The sequence below is a fragment of the Plecotus auritus genome (assembly GCF_963455305.1).
Source record: "Plecotus auritus genome assembly, chromosome: 4".
Lineage (NCBI taxonomy): Eukaryota > Metazoa > Chordata > Mammalia > Chiroptera > Vespertilionidae > Plecotus > Plecotus auritus.
Genome location: NC_137775.1, coordinates 181,095,221 through 181,123,047, shown reverse-complemented (window position 1 = coordinate 181,123,047; position 27,827 = coordinate 181,095,221). Strand labels below are relative to the sequence as shown.

The 27,827-nt window shown below is 37.5% G+C and overlaps 1 protein-coding gene across 3 annotated transcripts in view; it reads left to right on the top strand.

The window, feature by feature from the left end:
* SKAP2 (src kinase associated phosphoprotein 2) overlaps nucleotides 1–27,827 on the top strand; it is a 298,781-nt gene that overhangs the window by 167,457 nt on the left and 103,497 nt on the right. The gene's annotated exons all lie outside the window — the stretch shown is intronic.

Below are 27,827 nucleotides of genomic sequence, written 5' to 3'. Positions count from 1 at the left end.
AAGCAAAAAGCAGAAAGGGGAATTTACTGGTTTGCCTATGGGAGTTGGACTCTTCCTTCATGCCCACCTGGATGCAGGTGGGTGTCCAAACTATAAAGAGTAGTCCCACTCACATCCTGCTTTCCTATGTGTCGCTTCCTTTAAGGTGGCCATCAACCAGCCACTGGCCACCGGCCACCAGAAGCTTCTTAGATATTTTCTACCAACTTAGCAACCCCCATGGAAAGATGTCTCTTGATAGTTGTAGCAAAAGTCCTTGACTTGGTCATGTACTTATTCCGAATCACTTACTATGGTTTGGGCAGAGAAAGTGGTTTAGGGGGCTGGGAGTGGTGCTCTAATTGGCCAGGACTGGGTCATATGCCCAAAAAGGGTTGGGAAAGGGTCAGGGGTGAGGTCAGTCCTACCTGAACCACATGGAGATTGGGAGAGGTGTCATTCTCCAAAGGAAAACTGAGATATATACTCTGACTGTTACAAAGAAACAATTCAGGGCAGGCAAAGGCAGATATAAACTACAAGGTAGTATATTATAAAGGTATGACTAAGCTTGGGTGTTATAAAAGCATGTATAAGGAGATAGGAAAATACAGGGATGGGATAGATAATATTTTCAGATATACTCACAGTGGGTATTTCAAGTTGATTAGAGGAGAGCAATGTCATTACAGCTAGGTTAAAATCATTAGTTAGCTTGCTAAATTTTGAATTGATTTATAGAGAGAAGACCTGGAGGCAAAAAAAAAAAAAAAGTTGTTAAAAAGCCTCTGTCTAGACTGTTAACTTTTATTTTTTTAAATCTCCAAACCTTTCTTAAAGGCTGATTTTGCAGTTAGTGAAATTTTAATTTTTTTAAACCTGTTTATTGTTTGGCTATCCTTTTTTTTTTAAAATCTTTCTTTTTTAAGCAATATATTAATATTTGTATCTCAAATGGGTACCAAAAGTATTCTAGACTTTTGCTGGAGATCAACCACCAATTTGCCCTGAGCTTTCTATCAGCCAGTGCAAAGGGGAAAACTGATCAGCTGCATGATTTATAGTATCTTTGATATCAAATAAATGAGGTACTCAAGAGAAGTATACCTCTTGGTAGAAGTGGAGCCTAGGAAAATTTCAAGGAGGCTAAAAAAAGGAAATAGATTAGGAAGTCCAGAATAGGATATCATGTGATGTGATAAATAAAATCCTCTCAAGAGTACATTCAGCAACTCTTTGGAGTTCTTTCTTAAAAGATCCATCAACATAGGTATGTAGCATAATGCCAAAACACAGTTTAGGGCAAGTCATTTAGTGGGGGGCCAAAATAACAGTCTAGACCAGGGGTTGGCAATCTGTGGCCCATAGCCCAATGCTGTTGTTTTTATAAAAACTATCAGAACACAGCCACACCCATTTGTCTACACATTGTCTATGGCTATTTTTTTATTTTTATTTTTGCTACAACAGCAACAGTAAATAGTTGTGACAGAGAACAAATGTCCTACCTGCAAAGCCTGTAATATTTTCTATCTGACCCTTTTCTGAAAAAGTTTGCCAACCCCTGGTTTAGATACACAGCTCTCTGATGGATTGGTTTAAAATTAAGATAGCATGCGAAGTGTGGAGAGTAGAGGTCACAAGTTATAAATTTGGCTTATAGGTGTATTTTGGCCAAATCAGTATTTATTTTTTGAAAATTTCACCAATCTAGAAAAATTCAGATTTATACTTTCTTTGGCAACACTAGGTTCCCATTGTATTTATCATCCCCTTTAGAGGCATCATCTCTTTCCAATTTGCATTCCATACTGCTCTGTTACCTCCCAGTCCTGGTCTCCTTCACGTACTGTTTTTGGTGACTGGAGAGATTTAGATTTTAGCCTATGATTTAGATTTTAGCCTATGATTTAGCTGACATTCGTCAGCTATGTTCAAAATGTTTTTTGAAGTGGTATTGGACAGCAAAGAAATTTAGGATACATTGTTTGATGACTACTTGGAGCATTCTCTGTTGCTACTTATAGTCATATCTTTTTAGCCAGCATAATTGGAGGTAGGGTTGATATTATCTTAAGATGATGGGGAGCTTATCAAGGATATGTGCCAACATAGAAGACCAGCACACCTGTTTGTGAAGTGGGCTAAGGAATTTGGCCCAGAGGCAGACCAAATTTTCCTCAGAAAATAATTTTAGTTCTATCTCAATATAAAGTTGGGTAGTTGAAAACCAATTGACATGTATTTATTACTTCAGTTCATCTGTTGTCATATTTAACAAAGGTGATAATGAGTAAGCTATCACCATAGAAATAAAAAATGAAGATCAGAGATGGCAAAGAAAGTATCAGATTAATTATTAATTATTATTAAATACCTGACAAATGTTAGTTTATCAGATTAAGCAAGTAGAGTTAAAGGTTGTCAGGCATGCATCATAAGACAAGTAGAAATTTAGTTTATTGGGGGAGAAGAGCTGGAAGTGAAGAGAGACAGAGATTGATGCACTTCTGGGGAGAACAGGTCTGAGAAGGTCTGATTGAAGGCTCATTGGTCACCTTAATGGGTAGGGACAGGGAGGATAGGTACCTAGAGGGAATATGAGGAAGAACCAAGTTGACTTCATGATTATGCCTAAGGTAAACCCTGACACTTAGATTCTTTTCTCCATCTGTAAAGAAAATGGGAAAGTGGATAAGAAAGATCAAGTCTCTTGAACTTGAAGACTTATTGAGAAACTCAAAAGATATTTAAGAGGGAGTCTGAGATATGGCATAGAGATATAGAGAATCATTGATTTATTTGCCTAAACATGTTGAATGTCATGAGAAAGATAAGACTTGCCAGAGATTGTAGAAGTAGATAGATTAGGAGGTTCAGAATAGAGACATCTGCCCCAACTTTCCTCACAGGTAAACCAGAATTGCTGCTTTTGCTTCTAACCATATGATCCTAATTTATACAATTTTAGAAGCCATTAATTACTTTCATTCCTTACTATGATTATATAGATACGGGGATACATTTTATCTTGATAGTTTTCTTTGACATTCATTTGAATTCTGATTTGTTCTTAGGCTTTTCTTTTCTCTTTGTTTTATTATCTAATTATTTTCCTCCTTGTAATTCAGGTATCATGTTTATTAACTATGTTTGCCCCAGCAGCTTAAACAACTTAGGCAATCTTCAAAGCAGATCATATATACTTGTAGTATCAAATTTTATTGTTGTGGTTAAGTGCACAGATGATGGTATGACATACACTGAGGTTCAATACTAGTTTGACACTATGACTTTGGAAAACTTATTTTCCCTCTAAACCTTAGTTACTTAATTTATAAAAATAGTAATAATTGTAGCATCTCATAGGACGGTTGTAAGAAAAAGTGCCTGAATAGGACTTGTCCATTGTTAGCTCTTGTCTCCTGTGATGTCACAAGATGTCTAAGGGATTGGATGATCAACTTAGTTTCAGTATGTATTTGCTCTGGAATTTTACCCCATGTTTGAACGTAGGTAGTGTAAGTTGTGCTAGAAGATATTTCATTTAATCATGTCATATTGTGAGTAACTGAAAGATGAATTGGTAAATGTAGTATGATTTGATATTCAACCTTTTACTATAAATATGGCAAGCAGTTTAATGTGGTGATTCACACATGTCACAACCTATGTTAAATTCCAGTGATCTGTTTCTTTTTTATTTGGGTGAATTGTATTTAGCTCCCCATTTCTGCTAGAAAATAGGAAAGCAAAAAAACAATAGCATACGAATTTGATTAAACTGAGTCTTAAACCCAGAGAACCAGTAATTGGATTATTTTGTCAGAAAGAACTATATAATATATAATAGAGAAATATGCTAATTAACTGGGACGCTGTAACGGGTCGACCGGACAGGAGGAGGTTGCGCGTGTAGCATCGGGGGCAGGGCCACAGGGGCCTCCGCACACCTGCACTGGGGGAGGGCCTGATCAGCAGCAGCCCCACTGCTTCAAGGGCTGGAGAGTGAGGCAGGGCTGGACCAGCAACTCGAGGGTGGGCAGCGCCGCGTGATTTCGAATCGCGCGCTGGGCTCCTGATGCAAATATAATAAAAATGGGGATAATTGTGAAATTCTAATGGCTCTATTCCTTGGTTGGGTAATTTTATACTTGATGAGCAAAAAACCAAGGTATATAGGCATTATAGAGTTATATTAAGACAAAATTTTATAAACCAAGTTACATTTTAAATGTAACCAGGAGGTAACTTTTAAGAGAATTTGTTAGTGGATCCTGTTTTATAAAAGAAGGGGCTATTTTTGTGATAATTATTCCCTATTTTTTTCCTTTTAAAATACTTTTATTTATTTCAGAGAGAAAGGGAGAGGGAGAATAATTTTGTGATAATTATTCCCTATTTTTTTCCTTTTAAAATACTTTTATTTATTTCAGAGAGAAAGGGAGAGGGAGAGGGAGAGAGAGAGAGAGAGAGAGAGAGAGAGAGAGAGAGAGAGAGAGAGAGAGAGAGAGAAACATCAGTGATGAGAGAATCATTGATCAGCTGCCTCCTGCACACCTCCTATTGGGGATCAAGCCAATATGTGCTCCCAACCGGAATTGAACCGGGATCCTTCTGTCCACAGGCTGACGCTTATCCACTGAGCCAAACTGGCAGGGGCTGTTCCCTGCTTTTAAAATTATGTATTTAAACATTTGATTTTTTTATAAGAAGTAAACCTGTATCATGCGACTATATGTTTCATAGTTAAATAAAAATTAAAGTCTTAATATTGGCTTGAACTTTATCAACTGGAATTTTGTAAAGTTGTCCTTTGGATGATAAAAATATATGAAATATAAGTTAATGTTGTTCTTAATATTTGGACCAATATTTGGATTTTTCATAGTAGTAGCTCCTTTAGTTTAAAATTGCTCCCCGATATATTTTTTCTTGCCCTGTTTTACTACCCATTGAGCTTTAATAAGGTGTCTGTTATCATGAGCTATTTCTTCTCTGTTGACATTATTTTAACTCCTCTACTCTTTCTGTTCTGATTTTCATCTAACATGAAAATAATTTAATGCCTTTCATGGATCTTTATGGATACAGGAGCCCATTGACCTGTGTGAATACAGACACTTCTGTGAAATAGCTGTATTCCTTTGAGACTATAAAAACATCGCTACTCTGTTATTTGGTCCAGAAATATGAAAGTGCAACAGCTACTTATCCCAAAATGACGGTGAGGGAATGTGTCCTAAGAAGTTGAAATGTTGATGTCCATTTTAAATGTTATAAAAGTGTTTCAAGCAAGCTATTTGAATTATACATACACATTTTTAATTCGATAAGGAAAAGTGAGTTAGGTATAATTTAGATCAGTGATTTTCAACCTTTTTCATTTCAGGGCACACATACACTAATTATTAAAATTCTGTAGCACACCAAAAAAAATTTTTTTTGCCGACCTAACCAGAAAATAGGTATAATTTTGATTCGTTCTCACCAGACAGCTATTATTTTGTTGGCTATTGTCATTTTTTTTTATTTGACAGTCGAATAGAAAAGAGGTCTGTGCTCTTGAGGAGATAGTCAGGTATTGCATGTTTTAAAAATTCTTGCGGCACACCAGTATGCTGTGGTACACCAGTTGAAAATTGCTGGTTTAGATAAAGCATATCCTCTGAGATTAATATTCTATCACTGTGGTTCTTAGTGCCCACAACATGGATTCAGATAGTGCACTGAGCAATTCATGTGAGCAATTCATATCCTATCCTTCTGCACTATACTAGAAAATGTATTAGAAAAGGTTTCAATGAACATTGAACCAATTAGTGTGTACCTGTGATTCAATTAATCCTTTTCCAGAACATTTATAAATTCAGTTCTTGCTTTTACATTTATAAACTAATTAACCAAAAACTTTTTTGCCTTATTAAATTTATTTATTAATGAAATCTAATTGGTATGTCACTGATAGGTTTTTGAGACTAAATACAAAGGCCATCTGTCCACATAATTGCTAATATATTAAGTGAATCAACACATATTTATATTGTATGATTATATATTCTTAGGATTAAAAAATCAAGTCTGATTTTTTTCTCTCTAATATCTTAATATTCTTAATTTGCTTATCTTATCCAACCTACTTAAGCTAGAATAATATGAAACAGCTATAACCATTCATAGGTGAAGGTAGGCTAAGGAAAGGTGGTAATAAAAAAACAAAACAATCTCCTTCAGTATAAGCTTTGCCAATTGCTTCTGAATGTATAACCACCTTACATTTTGAAGGTATGACTAACACTGATATTAAATTTCTCATAATTGCATAAATTCACAATGCACATCATCTTTCCCTACCATAATTGGACTTCGGACATATCTTGTGATGTTACTGTATCTTTAGCATTCTTTAGACATTACAAAGTGGGAAGTGCTTCTTTGTGTGTGAATAAAAAAATAAATAAAATATTTTAATAAAATATGTAAGTCAGTTATTTAGTCATGAAACTATCACATGTAACTATTATCTGTCCATAGTTCTCTTTTTGGAAACTATACAGAATTTTAACAAGTGCCCTCATTGAATATAAATAAAAAGAACTAAAAAAATACGTAGCTTTTTTTCACAGCAGAGCTATAACAAATACTTTTTGTTGCATGTGGACCTTGTGCAGTTGGGTCTGGTGACCAGTGTCCTTTGCTAGGGCCTTTGGTGAGAGGGTGAGATTATCTTCTACTTGGTACTATATTTTAGTTTGTCATTCTCAACTAATGTTGGGACTCTTTAAACCTTGAACAGTTCACTGGTACGGCATTTAGAATCTGTTATTAGGGTATTCGAGGAGGATGTAGTGAGTGCTGTAATTGATTTATCCCCATCATGCTGAACCTCCCGCTCTCCTTCCACTTTGTCCTCCCTTGGGCAATAATCACAGGGTCGAGCTGCCAATCTGTAGACTTAATTTTTTCCAGCAGTACCATCTGGCTCCTTGGCACCAGAAGTTATATTGGTTCTTTGTGGTGGCTGCTGAATTTATCATATTGTTAGACAGCTGATGGGATGCTTCTTGCTATTTGATCCTAATTTTCTTTTGACTAATTATTGATTTTTATTTAGAGAATCTTCTTTAGAAATCTGCCATTTCTGAGAACATGGCAGAATTTTATTGTGAAAAGAATAGCATGCACCTAAATAAATCCTGTGTGTCAGCTGTGAGATTCTCGTCTGTGTTGTATTATCTATCTCGTTTGTAGTAGCCCTCCCTTTGAAGAGAGATTAATTTAAAGTGAATTGTGGAGGCTTTCTGATTCATTCAAAAACGTGTATCTGTATTTAAAAATTATTTGAATGTGTATTTAGAAATCCCGTTATGACTGCTGTCATTTCCCAATAATGAATATTTAGAAATCCTGTCAGTGGCACAGATAACCTATCATCCAGACATACTTTATCCCCTTAAAAATGGCCATTTGTGTATATTTTGTGTTTTATTTTGTAGATGAGGCGGTTTTGCTGTCATGTCTAAAAACATCCATAAATAGTTTGAAAGGATAGTTGTTAAAAGCACATGTGAGTTTCATTAATTAAAAAAATTTTTCTAGGCACATGTTTCTACACACTTAAGCAGTCTTTTCATATTACAAAGTAAACTACACATTTTTGATGAAAGCAAAGAATTACTTGACCTATTTGTTTCTAAAAATAAAGATCATAAACAAAGATAAATGATTTCTTAAACTCGTACAGAATCTGCATATAAAGCAGTTCATTTTGGCTTGTATTTACTTTATCATACTAGATTTCATTCATTTTATTGGAACAAGATATATCTTTTAGAAAGTTTTTAGAGGTGTTTTTCCTATACAAGTGTTTTTCCTGAGTTTAAACTAAGTAGATGTAATGTAATCAATGTTAGTTATAATGACAGGATACTGAATGGTTAGAAAGATTTACTTCAAATCTTTATTGTTGCTGGTATGGGAGTGATTAAACAGTGATTTAGCTGGGATTATTTTAATACCACCATATTAGAAGACTCCTACTAACTGAAAACTGGACTTTGCAGGACACTTTAATTTCGTGTTAGGTCAAATATACAGCTAAACAGCTGCAATTTGGTCATGTTGTGATGTTTTATCCAGTTGTTTATAATTGTTTTGGTATAAAGTATATAGAGAAAAGGAGTAATAAATGTCACTGTAAGAAGAGCTAAATCAGATGTCAGTGAAATGATGCATGTGCTAACTGGAATAGTTAACATGCATTTGATTCTACTGTCTAGCAAGAGGAGGTGGGCTATAGAAAAATGAATTCTTCACTAAATAATTTATAACAATTATATCAAATTTTAATAACTTTAGCTAAGAAGGCATACATATGATTCATGTTCTCACAATCACCTATATTAGATATTAATTGTGCTTTTCTGAAACAAAAATGTACTCTTATAAATGTTTTTAATTGGTAAATCATGATTAGTTTTCTCTTTATAAAGTAGCATCATTTGATCAGTTTTTAACTTAATGTGAAGCTAAATATTACACTTCATCTGCTGTCTCAAATGCTAGCTCATTAGAATTTCCCCCTAATATCAAAAAATGCCCTGAATTGTTTGTTGGCTTTATCTTAACTCAAATATGTAAAGGGGACAGTAGAGCATTTTTCTTTGGAATCACAGAGAGTTCAGTGACCTTTTTGTGGCAAATTATGTAGAAAGAAAATATTTATATTCATTTAAAATAACCTCCATGAAGAAATAGTCTCATTACCCTGTTTGATCAATTTCTTGTAGCCTGAGCTGTAGCGTGCTGCTATTGCTATTGGTTGATGGAATACACTGAGTAGTGGCTAATGGTGATGGTGCTCATCAGGAAGGGTTCAGCCAGCGGTCAGCAACAAATAATTCAAGACTGTTTCTAAGTTTGTGGCTGGTGGAATTTGCTTCTTGCCCCAAGCCAGCAGCATTGCTGAGCTGGGCTATTTGATTAGAAGAGAGGCATATTTGCTTCTTAGCAACTGCACATTTGCACAACCCATAGTCCTCTACTGCCGCCAAAGGTTTTCCTTTTGTGATGGTAGAATAATACTTTATTGTTGATTGACAGACAAAAGAAGTTCTAATACGAGGCAGGCTTATAACCATTTTTGTTGTTGTTGGCTTTAAAAATTTTCACCTACACAAACATATTTTTTGAAAAAACAGAGAGTAAATGTATGGATAGTGTAAAGAGGCGTGGAAAAATCTCACTGTGATAGAATTTTAATATGCATATTAGCAAAGAGGTTTGTACAGCCTGAGTATGATTGCATACTGTTACATTTTTGCCCAGTAGGTTCAATGATAGGAAATCAATTCTGACCCAAGTGTATGCATGTGCAGGTATTCATGCTCTGGCTATACCTTCCAACTAGAATTAATGCTAGAGAAAATTTAACTAATGTTGAAAGAAAAATTAATGTTAGTGGAGTTTTAATATAGTTTTGTCAAATTTAAGAACTAATCTTTACATAAGATTAGAAGTCAAATTTTAAATTCTTATGCAATGTGGATATAGAATTTGGAATGTATTTCTCATAGGAGTCAATCTGCATAGGAAAACGTGTGCCTTCAATGGGAGACAAAGGTATTTATAACCCAGCAGTTAAGAAACAAGTGAGAAAAGATAAGTTTGGGAAGGACAGTCTGAGTTTTATGATCCTGGGAAGCCAGGACCGGAAAAAACAGGTTTTTTGTTGTTGTTTTTTTAACATGGTTTTATGGCTTTTTCTTACTCAAAATATATGGTTAGGAATTGAGTTTCAAGATTTTAAGGAAGATGTTAAAAGTGATATGACCACAGATGATGTTAATTTTACTCTTGCATTACGCTTGGTAATAATAAAAAAAAGCATTCTATATCTTAAAGGACTAATGTAAAAACTATAAGAGGCTATATATTTTGATATACATAATTTAAATTCATTATTTTGTATAAATTGTTGACATAATTCATGGTAAAATGAAATTCCATGTGTAAGATTCATTTAAGGTTAAACTTTTTATGTTCTGTGATGTTATATTTAGAACATATTCCCCTTTTTTCCAACGTAAGGGATGGGTGTTTTTTTTCTACTTTTGTCTCCTAAGGTTCATGACAGATATGAGAGTTTCCACAATTTAAAAGGAAAAACAAAAAAAAGTGCATTGGTGTGAAATTTTCCAGTTAACAAATCTTAAAACGTGTTTTGGGATTTAGGGAAAGTTAAAGCAAGTGCAGACATTAACATAGACATAAAATGTATATGGGCAAATACTCTCATTTCCCAATAAAAGGACCTTAGGGCATATCAGTGTGCATAATATGACCATCACTGTATTTACTTACTAATAAATAGCCACTTTAGTGGCAACCTGGAGCCCAAGACAGGAAAAGGAGTGAGGGTGAGTGATTTGATATTGCAAGGCGGTAATATGCCCCATCGTATCAAGCAGCTGTCCCTTTGCAATTTCAGTTAACATCTTTGAAACAATCCCTTTAAAAACAAATTGGAGCTCTAGGAGGAAATGGAAAACACTTCTAAGAATGGTTTTAAATTGTTTAAAAATTAACATGCCTACCAGTAAATTGCCAAAGTTAGGAGATGAGTTTGATATTGTATAAATTAAGATAATAGCTTTTGCAAACATTTTATTTATAAGGTAAATTATGGGTTTGATTTAATAAGGAAATGCTCTTTAAATTACTAAACTTTCTTGCAAATATGTACAAAAATGGAATTTTAAAAGCTCTAGTCTACTGCATTAAAATTACTTGTATTTATTAGACGATAGCATTAGGTGGCATCTATTGCTAAGTGTCCTCTCCCCTATTAATGCTTTCCTATTTTGAGGTATGTAGTAAAAGGCAGTTTTCTTAGTGAGACCTTATAACAATTGTCAGCTATAGACGGGGAGATCTATTTTATTATTAACTAGGTTATTCCCTCCGTTCCCATTGTGACTGTGAGAAGTACAAAGTAATGTACTAAGTGATGTTCTTTTGGACTTCAATTTTTACACATAGGCTTTTGTTGGGGGAGAAGATAAAAAGGGGCTGATAGAGCTTTATGGTGCTCTTCTTCTAGTTCAGGAGGATCTAGAAGTAGGGAAGGAACCAGATGGCGAAGTTGATGATGGAATTTTATTCTCAGTTCATCAGAAATTTCAGTGCTTAGGTGACTTCCTCAGGTCTTTAAGGTAAAGTCTCTAGAGAAATATGTCAGAATAAATTTCAGTGGCATGCATCATGAATTATTGTTTTGTCAGTGAATAAGCTACAGCCCAGAGAGATTAGGTGATTTGTCCTAAGCCACACAGCAAGTAATGGTGGAGCTGAGGTGGAAGTTTAGGTCTTTTTTCCCCCTCCAAAGCCTATGATTATTTCTCCCGTAGAGCACTAATAACTGTCCTGTTGGCTTGTAGTGTTTAAGAATATGTGCTTTGGATGCTATCAAACAGGAAATGAAATCTCTGATACTAGCTTTGGACTTACCAAACTGGCTTCTTTGAAGTTCATTTTCTAGTTAGATTAGTATTAGGATAATAGTATCTATTGCATGAGGTTAGTTGAGGCCCAAATGAGATAATCTATGCAAATTTTCTTGGATATTACAGTATCCTATGTAATAAAACCCTAATATAAATCGACTGAATGGAGGAACAACAGGCAGAACGACTGGTTGCTATGACGCACACTGACCACCAGGGGGCAGATGCTCAATGCAGGAGCTCCCACAGGGGGAGCGCTGCTCAGCCAGAAGCCAGGCTCACAGCTGGCGAGTGCAGCGGTGGTGGTGGGAACCTCTCCTGCCTCCACTATAGGTGGACAGTAAGGAGTGAGGGGTCCTGGATTGCGAGAGCCCCAGACTGCGAGGGGGATGTCCGCCTGCCGGCTTGGGCCCGATCCCCAGAGGATTGGGCCCAAGCCGGCAGGCGGACATCCCCCAAGGGGTCCCAGACTGTGAGAGGGCGCAGACCGGGCTGAGGGATGCCCCCCCCCACCCCCCACAAGTGCACAAATTTTGTGCACTGGGCCTCTAGTTTTTTTATAGTAAGTGATTATTGTTTTCCTAATATAATGGTGCATGGTTTGAAGAAGTTGAATTCATGTTTCTTAATTTTTAATCATGGAAATTATATAGTCTTTTTAGTTCTCAAAGGACCTTAGAAAGTCATTTAGTGCCCTAACTGGTTTGGCTCAGTGGATAGAGCATCGGCCTGCAGACTGAAGGGTCCCAGGTTCGATTCCAGTCAAGGGCATGTACCTCGGTTGTGGGCACATCCCCAGTAGGGGGTGTGCAGGAGGCAGCTGATCAATGTTTTCCTCTCATCGATGTTTCTAACTGTCTATTCCTCTCCCTTCCTCTCTGTAAAAACTCAATAAAATATATATATTTTTAAAAAGGAAGTCATTTAATATGCTACTTCCTCATCTTACAGGTGAATACATAAAACTTAGAAGGGTTAGTTGACTTTTCAAGGTCATCATAATTAATGGCATCACTACCACTACTAGCACCAGGTATTGGACTTGTATGTACGAGGCATAGGCTGGATTTTTTTTTTTTCAGAGAGGAAGGAAGAGGAAGAGAGAGATAGAAACATCCATGATGAGAGAGAATCATGAATCAGCTGCCTCCTGCACGCCCCACACTGGGGATCAAGCCGGCACCCTGGGCATGTGCCCTTGACCGGGAGTCGAACCCTGACCTCCTGGTCCATATGTTGATGCTTAGCCACTGAGCCACACCAGCCAGGCCATAGGCTGGATATTTTAATGTACTATTTCAAACCCTCATTACATTCTCATGTAGGAAGTATTATACTCATTTTGTTGATAAACAAACTGAAAGTTAGGATGATCACACTGCTAAGATGTGGGAAGCCAGAATTCAAACCAGAATCGGTATAACTATAGTGTTTCTAGTATAATATAATCTGCTTCCCTTGAACACCAGGTCCCAAATCTCAGCCTCCTGCCTCTAATTAGTGAAACATGACCTCCTCACACCACATCTATATTTTTGTTAAAGTGTAAAATTTGAATCATTTAAGTAGTCTTTTGTTCATCTGCTTTAAAAAATGAATCTCTTTTTCCAGTTCTGTGAGAGAATTCAAGATTATAGGAATCCCATGTTGGTTTTTAGGAGGAATTCTTTTGCAAGGATAGCTATGAAAACATATTAATTGACATAGGTATTAGCAAAATAAATTTCTTTTTAAAGCTATAATCATCTAATTATTATTTTTCTTGAAGAAGGGAAGTAGTGGCAATCTATATAGTAAACTATTCCAAAACTAGTGGTATGTGCTTTTGAAGTAGATGATTTTTATTTTCCCCATGGAAGATTTATCTTCTTAATATATTTTTGCTTGGGTTAACAGTGAAATTAGTTTGTACCACAAAATTGCAAAATGCCTGGGGAATAGGTGGTAGCAACTTCATGATATTTGATGCACTGGGAGAGGCTGGTCAGTATAAAATATTTTTAAAATGGCTAAGACAAGAAACACCTAATTGTGGGTTGATTTATTTTTCCAAAATGGCATTATAATTTCTCCTTCAGAAATAGGAGCCTTTACAATGGGATTGCCTTATAATAAGACCACTTTACAAGGATGTTCTTTGGTTACTTCAGTAACTAAATTTCTTTTTCTGGTGTCTAACATTATCTACCTACCTTCCAATAAATGAGTTTTATTTTATAGCTAATAGTGTTTCAGTAAGGATAGACTACTATATAACTGGTATATTAAATAGTGCTTTTATAATAGATACTTGATTTTTTTATTTTATAGTAATTTTTAAATAACAAAATTTTGAAATAAATTAAGGAAAATACAGAAACCTAGAATATGTGAATAGTCTGAGGAAAATGCTGTCAGAGTAGATAAGGTTACAATGAGAATTAATTATTATCCTGTTAGGGAAACACAAAGGAAGACAAGGTCCTTGCCTGCCTGCGTCATATACATTAAAAACTGTACAAAAAAAGCTAATGGTGTTACAGTATATACCAGAACATACATGAGGAGACTTTGTTTAACCAGAAATCAATTAACCAGATTCTCTTTTCAATAGCACTTTTAGGTGATAACACAAATAAATCCATATAAGTACATTTTTAAAAAAGATCTCTGTTGGGTCTAACCTGGAATTGGTGTATATTATCTTGAAGGCATAATTTATATGTTTGTATTTATAATCAGGACTGGACGCACTGTCAGATCTGGAAATATAAAAATTCACAGTGCTAGTAAACTTTGCATGGAGGTACAACAGCATGAGCAACAGCTTGGCGTTATCCATGAGGATGATGGGACTGCAATTAAGGGGTTCAGTAGAGCTTGAGATATAAGGTGCTTGCCATGTGGATTAGCCAGTCACCAACAGATGACTTCAAGTTCTAGACTCTGTTTAGATTACATGCAGGGGAGAGGATGAGGGAAGGTGATCTAGTATTTTATTGGAAAGTGGACTGTTCACAAGCAACACAATAAACAAATACACAAGTGAGATGACATTAAACGGAAAAGCTTCTGCGCAGCAAAGGAAACATCAGCAAGATGAAAAGGCAACCTGTTGAATGGGAGAATATATTTGCAAATCATATATCTGAAAAGGGGTTATTCAAAATATACAAAGAAGTCATACAACTTAATAGAAAAAAAACACCCAATTTAAAAATGAGCAAAGGACCTAAATAGACATTTTCCCAAAGATATTCAAATGGCCAACATATACCTGAAAAGGTGCTCAACGTCACTAATCGTTAGGGAAATGCAAGTCTAAACCACAATGATGTATCACTTCATGCCTGTGAGACTGGCTAGCATAAAAAAGACAACAGATGCCCTGGCCAATGTGGCTCAGTTGGCTGGGCATCATCCTGTGCACCAAAAGGTTGCCAGTTCGACTCCCAGTCAGGGCACATGCCTGAGTTGCCGCCTCGATCCCCATTAGGAGGCATGCAGGAGGCAGCCAGTTGGTGTTTTGCTCTCACATCAATGTTTGTCTCCTGTTCCCTTCCTCTTTCTCTAAAAAATCAGTAAAAAAACAAATCTGTATATCTGTATCTATATAGATCCCCTGGCCTGCAGGATCGGGCCGAAACTGGCAGTCTGACACCCCCCGAGGGGTCCCAGATTGTGACAGGGCACAGGCCAGGCCGAGAGACCCCACTGGTGCACAGATCCATGCACCGGGCCTCTAGTATATATATAAAAAGACGGCAGATAACATCCTGGTGCAGATGTGGAGCAAAGGGAATCCTTGTGCACTGTTGGTGGGAATGTAAAGTGGTACAGCCACCATGGAAAATAGTAGGGAGGTGCCTCAAAACATTAAAAATAGAACCATGATAGGATCCAGCAATTCCACTTCTGGGCATATATTTGAAGGAAATGAAATCACTATGTCCAAGAGGTATCTACACCCCCATGTTCATTGCAGCATTATTTACAATAGGCAAGACACGGAAACAATCTAAGAGTCTATCCATGGGTGAATGCATAAGGAAAATGTGTTCTATATACAAAATGGAAAGAAGAAAATCTTACCATTTGCAACAACATGGATGGACCTGGGGGGCATAATGCTAAGTGAAACAAGCCAGACATAGAAAAACAAGTACTGTATCATCTCACTTATATGTGGAATCTAAAAAACAAGACAAAAACAAAAAACCAAACTCATTGAAAAAGAGATCAGACTTATGGTTACCAGAGGCTTTTATTGGCCCAAACAACACAAGTCAGCTCTTTTGTAGAATGTCCCTCATTTGGGGTTTGTCTGGTATTTTTCTCAGGTTTAGACAAGGGTTTGGGGTATTGGGGAGGAAGACCACAGAAGTAAAGTGCTGTTTTTACCCTTTATACCAGGAGGCAGATGAAGTCTGTTTGTGGCCATATTGATGATGTTAAGGTTGGTCACTTGGCTAAGCTAGTATCTTCCAGGTTTCTCCACTCTAAATTACTGTTTTTTCCCTTTGTAATTAATACACAAATAAGGGGATACTTTAAGACTATCTAAATCAGCGGTTGCCAACCAGTGGTCCGCAGACCACTGGTGGTATGTGAGGTCTGAAAGGTTGGTGACCACTGATCTAAATAGCCCATTTCTCATTGCACGTTCACATTAGTGCAGCATCCATTAATGCTTTTCTAATTATGTTTATTAGTTGTCATTCCACTAAGAAAAAAGTTTCCTTACTCACTTATTTATTTACTAGAGGCGCAGTGCACAAAATTTGTGCACGCGTAGGGTCCCTAGGCCCGGCCGGCGATCAGGGCCGATCTGTGAGGTGACCAATGGGGCAACTGGGGGGCCCCCCACTGGCATCCGCCTTAGCTGGCCTAGGGCCTGTGGGCTGGGGGCAGCTCCTGCATTGAACATCTGCCCCCTGGTGGTCAGTGCGCATCATAGTGACCGTTCATTCCACAGGTCGTTTCGCCGTTTGGTCGATTTGCATATTAGGCTTTTATTATATAGGATATCAGTATAGATTTAATAGATTCTTTTTTAAAAAATATGTATTTTATTGATTTCAGAGAGGAAGGGAGAGGAAGAGAGAAACAGAAACATCAATGATGAGAGAGAATCATTGATTGGCTGCCTCCTGCATGCCCCTTTTGAGGATCGAGTCTGCAACCTGGACATGTGCCCAGACCAGGAATTGAATCCATGACCTCCTGGTTCATAGGTCGATGCTCAACCACTGAACCATGCTGGCCAGGCTAGATTATTATTTTATTCAATGTGTTTATAGTCTACTAGAGGTCTGGTGCATGACTGTGGGAGGGCTCCAGGGCATGTCTGGCCAATCTTCTCGCCCAGTCCCAATCAGCCGGACCCCAGCAGCAAGCTAACCTACCCATCGGAGCATCTGCCCCCGGTGGTCAGTGCTCATCATAGTGACTGGTCGAACAGTCGAACGAACGGTCAAAAACTTAGCATATTAGGATTTTATTATATAGGATTACTTTCTTCTACTATCGTGATTTTGATGCTAGAAATTGTCCCAGATCTGGCCAGTAGGGGAACCCTTTCAAGTTGATTCCTGTGTCCTTATAATATGATGCCATTACTTTTTGACCACTTCATTTAACAAGGTGTTACAGACTCATTTGTTCCTGGAATCAGCCTTTTCTCTAAGAAGCCTTGGTTCCTTTTTGTGGAGAATGGTATTTAGAAACCAAGACCTAGGTGCTTGATGTGCTCATGCTACTGGTGTGTCATTGCTTCTAGGCTCTTGTAGTAGACAGAGCTGGGAAATATGTGTATAAATACTACACATACCTCTTAGTGTTCACATCCTATGTAGTCCTCTCCTCTGGAGTCTTGGCTGGCCCTGTGACTTGCTGCTGACCGGTAGGATGTGATGGAGGTGATGCTTTGTGACTTCTAAGGCTAGGTCAGGGGTGGGCAAACTTTTTGACTCGAGGGCCACAATGGGTTCTTAAACTGGACCGGAGGGCCGGAACAAAAGCATGGATGGAGTGTTTGTGTGAACTAATATAAATTCAAAGTAAAGGAGCGGAGGGGAGAGCAAGAGAACTGAATAGAACAGCGGGCCGTAGTTTGCCCAAGGCTGGGCTAGGTCATAAGAAGCCTTGCAGTTTTGTTCTGGGCCTCTTCGAATTTTGTTCTGACTCACTCTTGGGATGCTTTTTCTTGGAAACCGTCAAATATGAGATGTGTCAGACTTCTATAATTGTCACACTAATCTTTATTGTTATTTCACAGGGCTTTTTCTTTATTATACATCCATTCTGTCTTAAGGAATCTAAAATATTATTATGTAGATTGTAAATACTTCTTCCTTGCTTATAATTTACATTGATTTAAGAAAAACCCTATATAATAGAAGGGTAGTATGCAAATTGTCCCCTCGGCCTGGAGTTGTCCGGGAGTTTGACCAGGGGGTGGGGCTGGCTGGGGAAAGAGAGGGAGGCCTTGGCCGGCAGTGGCGGGGCAGGCGGTGGGGGGAAGAGAGGGAGGCCCTGGTGGTGGTAGGTGGCCAGGGGAAGGGAGGGAGGCCCCAGCCTGCAGCGGGCAGCCGCTAGGGACCCTACCAGTGCACGGATTTCATGCAGTGGGCCTCTAGTAAACGGTAGAATTTTAGAGGTAGAAAGATAGCAAAGGAAATCTAGTCCAACACGTCTTTCTTATAAAGATGCCTTATTTTCTCTTCCTCTCTCCAGATCTCTTTCCGCCTTTCTCTCACCAAATATTAACCTGTTATTCTCACTACCCAGCTAGTTCTGTGCTCTTCTCATGGAAAAGGGAATAAAGGATATGATTTATCAGTTGCTATTTAACAAATAAGGATTTCATAATAACCCCAAACAATTAATCACTGATGATGTATTAGGTAAGAACCACTAGCTAGTAGGAGAGGATTTTAAAATATATATTTTTATTGATTTTTAGAGAGAGAGGGAGAAGGATAGATAGAAACATCTATGAGAGAGACACATCATCGATCGGCTGCCTCTTGCATGTCCCCTACTGGGGATTGAGCCTGCAACTTCTGCATGTGCCCTGACTTGGAATCAAACCAGTGACCTCTTGGTTCATAGGTCAATGCTCAACCACTGAGCCATACCGGCCCAGCTGTTGTTTTTTGTTTTTTTAAGTTAAGCAACTTCATAGGTTTCTCTAATGGTACTGCTTCTTTTACCTCTTTATACGACCATATCTTGATCATGCAATTGTTTGTTGCCCAGTAAATCTAAACAGAACACGGGGACCTAAATGACACACCATTTTTTTATGCCATCTCTTTCCAAATGGATTTGAAGTAACTAGAATGTTGTTATTCCACTTATAGTGCTGAGAACTGTACCTTGTTAATAAATGTTGATTGAATAAATTCACATTACGTTTAAAGTTATCAAAATGAGGTGCTAATAGAAGAAAAATTCAAAAATCTACTTATGAGTTTATCCATCCTATGATCTAAGATAAGGTTAAAATATTTAATACTTAGATAATTTAATCTTATTAAAAAGCTTAGAGCTTTCTGGTGGGAAAAAGTGGTATGACTTAATATTAGGATATTCATCAAAAGGAATAAATTATTTACTGGAAAGGACCAACATTGGAATCTTTTACATTCTTCCTCTCTGGCTGTATATAATTACTAAAGTGTATCTATCACAAGTGATAAGAAAATGGGCCCGAGTTCCAGAGATGGGGGACTTTATATAAACTGAAGCAAATACTGTTCCCCAAGAGGAATATTGGATTTCTGTGGACTTTTCCTGTGTTTGTGATAAAATAGCTTGTTGTGTCTACAAATCCTTTACCCATTTCTTCCTACCACTAGGATTATATGGAACAAATTATTATAGATGATATATATTGGCTTTGCAATTTCTATAAATGAAAATTCAAATTTTATTAATCCCTGTATTTAAAAATATCAGAGAACATAAATTATATTATTTCAAAAAAAAGGGGTTCAACTTTTAAAAATGGGCTCCTGCTAGAGATAGCAGCTCAATTGCTTATAGAACCAGATGACTTTAGGGAATTTTCTTCTTTGCTTCTATCTTATTATGACCATTTCCAAATAGAAGAATTTGATAAAGCAGTTGCAACTAATGTACCAAATACTTCATAGATACTTAACCAATCTCCTATTCTGGTGTTGGTTTCTTTTGCACTTTAATTTCCTAAGGCAGGTCCATTTCCTGACAGCCAGGCAAATTAATTGTTCTTAAAGCTTGGATCTTGCTGTTTTAAAAAAGTCTGTCAATATTAACAAGTGTAAAACTTGACTCATTTAATAGTAGCTCTATATTTCATTCATCTACTGTTAAAAATGAGTTATTTTTATTCTGATATGCGAGAGAAACACCACCTGCGAGACTTGAAAGAGTCCCCAGAGATCATTTTACAGATGAGGAACTGAAGTACCATTGTGCTAATGACTCAGCCAAGGTCACTCAGCCTGTTAGTGGCAAAAATACTTCTATAATTTAGATTATGTCTCTCTTTTGGGGCCAAGATCTTCTATCTGTTTCCCTTACTGGTCTAACTTCCTTGCCAGGTCACACGCAATGGTAATCACTGCGTATACTGCCACATAAGAAATAGTTTCAATGCTCCGAATTAGGAAAGGAAGCCTTTCCTAGAGAATTCGGTGATTCCAGCTACTATGTGGTGTCTTCTCCGCAGGCCGTGGGGGAGAAGTGGCTTCTCTTGCTTGGAGACTGAGCTGTGAGGACTTTTATGGAAGGACAGTAGCCTTTTTTTATTCTAGGCCACGGGTTAAGGGAAGAGCCCTCTGGAGGATCTCTGAAACTTTTTCTCCTCTTGGAGAATGAACAGTTTAATTTCTGGTCAACCTAGTTTCGTTGAGGACAGTTGGCAATTGTGCTGTTGCCTATTCCACATGCGAAAGTTTCAAGTCAGGTAAAAGTAAGCCTGTAGGACCTGGGGAGGGTTGTGCTGGAAACAGCGGGCGGGTAAAGAGGTTTAGCATTTCAGAAAGAAGGTCCTAATTTCTAGCAAACTCCGTGACCCTGCTAGTCTGGAGGAGCCTAATCGCCATTAGGAAAGAATTGGTTTCTTAAAAGGGAAAAATAATGGGGAAAACTTCTTAAGAGCTTTATTACATTCTTTTTCATAAAATAATTTCTGCAACAAATTGATTAATATCTAACTTTAAGAATTTTATGTAGGCATTTCACCATTATGATTTTGAAATATGGAAAGTTCTTGCAAATATTCTTAGATTGCCTTCTGTCTGTCTGCCTTGTAAAAGATCCTTTTAGTTAAATGGCCCATCCTCCTTAAATGATGTCATTAGCTCAGATTGAAAAGACATTGCCGGCAGGGAAATCATTTAATTGAACTAAAGTGCCTTATTTCTGTAGATCTTGGAGCAGCTCATTCACTCTTATCTTCAGATTAGATCATTTATATCAGATAATTTTTTTCAACTCTATGAATGATAAAATGTTAAGAAAAGTAATCTCCCTTTTAAGGTATTTTGGTGTTTCATGGTTTTCCATTTATATCAGAGTTAGAATTGATGGTTCTTAAAATGTGGACTAAGGTCTTATTTTCAGATAAAAAGTGTTATAGTTTATCAGACTAAATTATTGATGCATTGGGTTATACATACCGGTCAGTGGTTTCAAAATATTTGTGACTGCTACAGAAATGAGTCAACCCATTTTGTTCTTGAGATCTTTCCCCACTTTTACTGTTTTTATGTTTTATTTTGTTTTAAGTCAGGTTTATTGGGGTATAATTTGCATACAATAAAATTCATTCTTTATAAGTGTATAGTTTGATGAATTTTGACATATGTATGGAGCTGGGTAACTGCTACCTCCATCACAATTGAGATAAGATACAGAATATATTTTTAATATGTTTTTATTGACTTTAGAAAGAGAGAGGAAGGATGAAGGAGAGGGAGAGAGAAACATTGATCAGCTGCATCCCCTGTACTGGGGATTGAGCCCAGAACCCAGGCATGTGCCCTGATGGAGAATTCAATCAGAGAACTCTTGGTGCCTGGGATGATGCTCAACCAACTGAGCCACTCCGGCCAGGCCAGATACAGAATAGTTTTATTCTACAAAGAGTTCCTTTGTGCCCCTTTGGAGCCAACCCTATTGCCTCCATTCCCAGTTCCTGGTAACCACTGATCTAATTTCTGCCCCATAGTTTGCCTCATCCAGAAGGTCATATGATAAGTTTATAAGAAACTCTCAAACTGTTTTCCAAAGTTGCCATACCATTTTGCATTCCCACTAGCAATGAGAGTAGCAGTTGCTTTGAATCCTCACCAGCACTTGGTATTGTCTGTCTTTTCATTTTAGTTCTTCAAGTAGGTGTGCTAATGATTGACCTACCTTTTAACTCTACTACCTTCTTATCTTTATTTTAACCTTTGAATCCTAAGAATTTAAAGTTGGAAAACAGCCAAGTCATAATATTTCCCTGCTTATTAGTCGAATCTGTTTTAAATATATTAGATTGGTTTGGTGCATTATTCTAAGATGTATTATAATCATTCCAGTTTTGAAAAAATTGTATTGAGTCCAGCTGGTGTGGCTCAGTGGTTGAGCATTGACCAATGAACCAGGAGGTCATGGTTCAATTACTGATCAGGGCACATGCCCAGGTTGCAAGCTCGATCCTCAGTAGGGGGCGTGCAGGAGGCAGCCAATCAATGATTCTCATCATTGATGTTTCTATCTCTTTCTCCCTCTCCCTTCTTCTCTCTGAATCAATAAAAATATTTAAAATTGCATTAAACTCAGTGCATTCTAATCACTTTTATTATTATAGGGATAAAGCCATTATTTTCAAATATATTGGTCAGGTTCCTAAATATATGACATGATAATGCGAATTGAAGCAACACATGACTCTTAATCTCTTAGAGTTTTCTCTGTTAACAAATATATTATTGAATTTCCTTGGCCACTGTATATAAGCTAAAATTTTTTAAAAGTTGAGACAATTTTTAAGTCTCAAGTTGATAATAAAGAGTTATACCATTCTTTTCAAATGTACTTCTTTAAGGAAGATATTTCACCATATGTAATTATTAAAATATTGATAGTTTTCTACTTTAGAGTCATCTGGTGTCTTAACATAATAGAAAGTTGCTATGCTCAAGGCTTTTTACATAGTATGACTATTTAGTAGTAATACTTTAAACAATAAAGAATTTTTTTAAAATCCTGCTATGTGGTTTCTACTTTTCTTTTTGGATTAGCACTGTTTTGAAAGGGAGATAAACCTATCTAATAAAATAGTAATATTTAAATTGACTGTCACTCCAACACAACAAGATGGCTGCCCCTATGTGGTCAAAGATGGCTGCCCCCATGTGGACACAAGATGGCCACCACAAGATGGCCAGCAGGGGAGGGCAGTTGGGAGGGACCAGGTCTGCAGGGAGGGCAGTTGGGGGTGATCAAGCCTGCAGGGGAGGGCAGTTAGGGGTGACCAGGCCGACAGAAGAGGGAAGTTGGGGGCGACCGGGCCTGCAGGGAAGGGCAGTTGGGGGGGACTCAGGCCTGCATGGGAGAGCAGTTGGGGGGGACCAGGCCTTCAGGGAAGGGCAGTTGGGGGTGACCAGGCCTGCAGGGGAGGGTAGTTAGGGGTGACCAGGCCTGCAGGGGAGGGCAGTTAGGGGCAATCAGGCTGGCAGGGGAGCAGTTAGGCATCAATCAGGCTGGCAGGGGAGTGGTTAAGGGGTGATCAGGCTGGCAGGCAAAAGCAGTTAGGGGCAATCAGGAAGGCAGGCAGGCGAGCAGTTGGGAGCCAGCAGTCCTGGATTGTGAGAAGGATGTCCAACTGCCCGTTTAGGCTGAAGATCGGGATCAGGCCTAAATGGGCAGTCGGACATCCCTTGAGGGGTCCCAGATTGGAGAGGGTGCAGGCTGGGCTGAGGGACACCCCCCCATGCATGAATTTTGTGCACCGGGCCTCTCGTTATTTATATAAAAATTAAGGGTGAGTGAATGCTGTCCTAAGTTTTTTGTGTTTTTTTTTTTACAATCAACATTAATTATTTTATACTGGATACTTAAAAAAACTTAGAAGTGCTAGGATATTGCTATCAAAGCAATTATGAAATACAAAATGTTTTCTTAAAATAATTAATATATAAAGGCTCTTCTTGAGGGAGAAGATAGTACCAAATAGAACAACATATTAAATCATATCAGTAACTGGAATATAGTTGGTAGAACCTTCTTTTGGTATTTCTCCTGAAAACTGGTTTGCTCTTAACCGTACCTCGTATTTTGCTGTATCAAAATATTTCATAACGTGTGTTGTAAAATTCACAGGTAGGACTTCTAAAAGTTTCCCTTATTAAATTTAGATGATTTCATGTTACGTAGCTCTTCTATCAGTCATTTGATGTGAACCTCACCAAAATCAGTGGCAACAACATCCAATTTTCTCCTGGTCTCTGGGTCACCGCTAGGTCAGCAAACTTTTATGGAGAAGAGAATGAAAGGGCAAACTGGTCCGAAAGAGGTAATAGGCAGCTTTTTGTATCCAGGTGAGAAGGTTCTTTGCTTCCAGACCTAAGTAATTAGGGGGGTAAGAATCCTCCGATAATTCAGCCAATAAAGGTGTTTAATGATAGAAGGAACCGTTAGAGGTAATGATTAATTAGCCCGGGCACTTTGGGCTGGCCAGTGTGCGTGCAGTAGTACATACTGGCCATCAGCTGGTAAGCATGCCGTCTTGTAAAGGGCTTTCTGCTTTGACACTGGTCATATATCATTGCAGCTGTGCCCTTTGATTACTGGGAGGGCTTGCAGAGTGATTAATAGCCAGGATCAATGTTTCTGCCCAGCACATGACATTTGGTCACAGAGCAACCATATACTTATTCCCCTTTGGCACAACGCTTAGGAGGAATGAAGGATGAGACCTGCCAATTTATAGCTGAGGAGCTTCCAGTTTATAAAATGAGTCAACTTTGACTGTACAAAATTATTCCCCATTGAAATAATTAGTGCAGCATTAAACACAATTAGAACTAAAACTACGGGAGCATGCTTGCTGAATTCAAGCCAGTTGACAGATGGTTAAGACCTGATATTTGGCTGCCTGTGATGACCAAGAGTTATTATTTTGCTGAGAAAATGAAAAAGCTTGAAAGTGAACAGTGGCTACTTAAAAAAAAAAAAAAGATTAGGTGATATGATGCAAAATGCACATTGAAAATACACCAGAATGTTAGACTGTTCAGTGTGACAATTCTATAAATGTCTGTAAAACAAACAGTTGAATAGCTTTGTGTGAAGAATGCCTATTATTAATACCATGTACAGCCACTTAAAGCAGACCCTGGCTAAAACAAAATTGGGTTACAGGGAGCTACTTTAATATGATATGGTCTTATTTTATGATGTATGTTGGGCCTCCGCTTACTTTTAGTGGCACTTATAAATCCTATTAGAATGGAAGGTTTGTAGGACATCAAATAACTGTTAAGAACTTAACTATATGTATAGTGAAAATGTTTGAGTTAAACAAATTTTTAATTGAAACCTTTAACTTGAAATATTTAAATATCTAAATTAAGCTCCCTTATGTTATGTCAGCATAGTGGGGAAAAAGATTATTTCCCAGCCTTCCAGCTCTTTCATAAAATCCATTCTAATAGAATAGAACATAGATACTGTGGTCTTTGGTTTTGATAACAATGCTTAATTAATCGTGGTTCATACAGCATTTAGTTCCCAGTCCATTTTACTGTTCTTACCCAATGCTCGATGTTCTGAGTCATAAGTACTCCAGAGGCTGCACTCAGAAAGTTGCCAAGGTCTTAGTGTACACCATGTAACTTTATAATTATTTCCACAATATCTGCGTGTGTGTGTGTGTGTGTGTGTGTGTGTGTGTGTGTGTGTGTGTATGGATTTAAGTACATATATGCTTTTGGGGATAGAAGAATTTAGTATTTGGAAGAAACTCCAAGAAATTGATATGAGTAGAATTTTAGTTTTCCAACTTACACACGATAAGAGTTGCATTTTATATTCATAGTAACAAAAAGTCAGGTTTTTTTTCCATGTTTTTTCTTACTAAATCATTAAAAAGAGATATAGGACTAATGTGCTATTTGGTATTTATCTGCCCCTTAATTTATAGTTAGAAACAGGAGGGACCAATTTAAATTCTGGCAGTTTGGGGTTAATCACTTAATTTATGACATGTTTACATTTCTTAGTTTGTAGTGTAAGAAAGATATGCTAATTATGGCCTGGATTTATATATTACCTTTTTCCCTAAGAATTCCGAGTGCTTTCTGATTTCTCTTATACGGAGAGGTTTTTTTCTTTTTTCTTTTTCTCTTAAGCTCTGGGAAGATAAGGGGTACAAAGTTTCTGGGGCTTCTTTAAGATCTCAGCCAGTGACCACTGCTATAAGAAAGCAGAGCTTGTTTCTAATTGTCCACCTACTCCTCCGTTACTCTAACTTTGTAACCATATAAAATGGTCCCGATCAGCTTTCATGAAACTGAATGAAACATCTTGGATAGTATTTTATAAATATTCAGACTGGATTTTTGCAGTTGTTCCTTGAGCCTGTGGTGGTTCTGTTCTTAGCTATCCACGCATATTGTCTCTTGACCAATATAAATTTCTGAGTTGATGGGAGTTTGAAAAGAGGTGGTTAAAAGTTATTTATGGCTATGGATTAGAGTAAAATTCTGAGCTCAAACTGAGGAAGTTGGCTTTATTCTTACCTAATCTGAGATAGCTGGGGGGCATGAAAGACATTGGCAGTTAGATATGGGACTGGAGCTCAGGAGAGCCGTGTGAAACCATAATATATACATTTCAGGGAAGGCATAATAATTCGGTACATTCTAGTGCTCTTTTTGTGCATGTTTCTAAAATGCACTATTTATTAGAATCTTTTTAGTTAACTTTTTTTTTTTTAGTAAAAATAAAGACAGACTTTAGCCAACCTCTTCAGAAAATGCCAAAGTTAATATTCATTTATTATAATTTGATGTAGCATATGGTGATATTCATCTGACTTTGTTCTGGTAAATCAGACTTCATGACTGATTGAGACTTACTACTACCTTTTATTAACTATCAGTTAAGATAAAAATTCCTCAACGTGTAGACAAGTGGCTTAATGTCTTATAGCATACAGTATATAGCCATCAGTAAAATCATCAAGTTCCTGTTATGTGCCAGGATTGTGCCAGGCATTTGGGATTCCATCAGTGCTGCCCCTGTAAAACTTAATGCCCGTTTGAGAAAACCGATGTCAATCACGCAAGGACAGAAACATATAAAAGCAATATTACCTACAAGTTCACGTGCCACATAGGAGAGGTCCATGATGCTGACAGTGGAATCTGACCTAGTCAGGGGTGGCTGCAGTGTGAACAGTGCGCAGGAGCGTGGGTGCAGTGGGTGCTGCTAAGGGGGCTGTTTCCACAGTCTGGCGGGGAGGGGACAGGGGCTCCATCTAGAGCCGTGACGGAGATGATGACCGAGACGGAAGTGGTGGAGATCCAAACCATGGGCTTGGTGATGGATGAGCAGAGAGGGAGTTATCAAAAGTTGAGGTTTGGCTTTTGATTTAAAGTCTCTGTTTTATTTAGTTGTCACTCATTCAGTATTGAAATGAAAAAGAAAAAAAAAGGGGCAGCCACACGAGGCCGAGGCATAACCCCTAGCTTCTTTTCAAAAGGTCTCCATTAATAAGTCTCCTTTTCAACTAAGAATTGGTTGCAAAATTCATTCATTGATGATCTTAGTAGCAGGTAAATATGTAAATATCTCTGCCAGGAGCAATAAAATCCAGGTTGGCATTTGCAGTTTCATCTTCTTTTGACAGGTATATAGAATTTTTACTGATATAAATTGTAATTATATGCAAAGTGAGCAAATATAACTCTTTTTAAAAAAGACTTCATCTTTTTTTACTAGAGAAAAATCCCCGTAAAACATTATTTTTCCTTTGGGTTTCAGGTGCGCCCTGCTCTGTTCAGAGCTAATGTTAAGTATGGACTGTTTTTTCAGGCTGTAAGAGGATCGCATTTGTATTGATTGTATATTGCTGAGGGATAAGCTTCCATCTTCCTCTTTTATTAAACGTATGTCTGTTGGCAGGGGTTTAGTGAGTCGGGATAAATATCTTCTTTTGTTGTGTTAATGAAGACTGGCAACAGCTCTAGTTATCTTGTAAAATGAGCATTGGTAAATAAAGTTAGTATCATAATGGAAATTTTTGTTAATAATGATCTCTGTAACAAAGCAAGCTTTCAGTTGTGTGACCATATGCTTAACACAGTACAACTTCAGAACCCA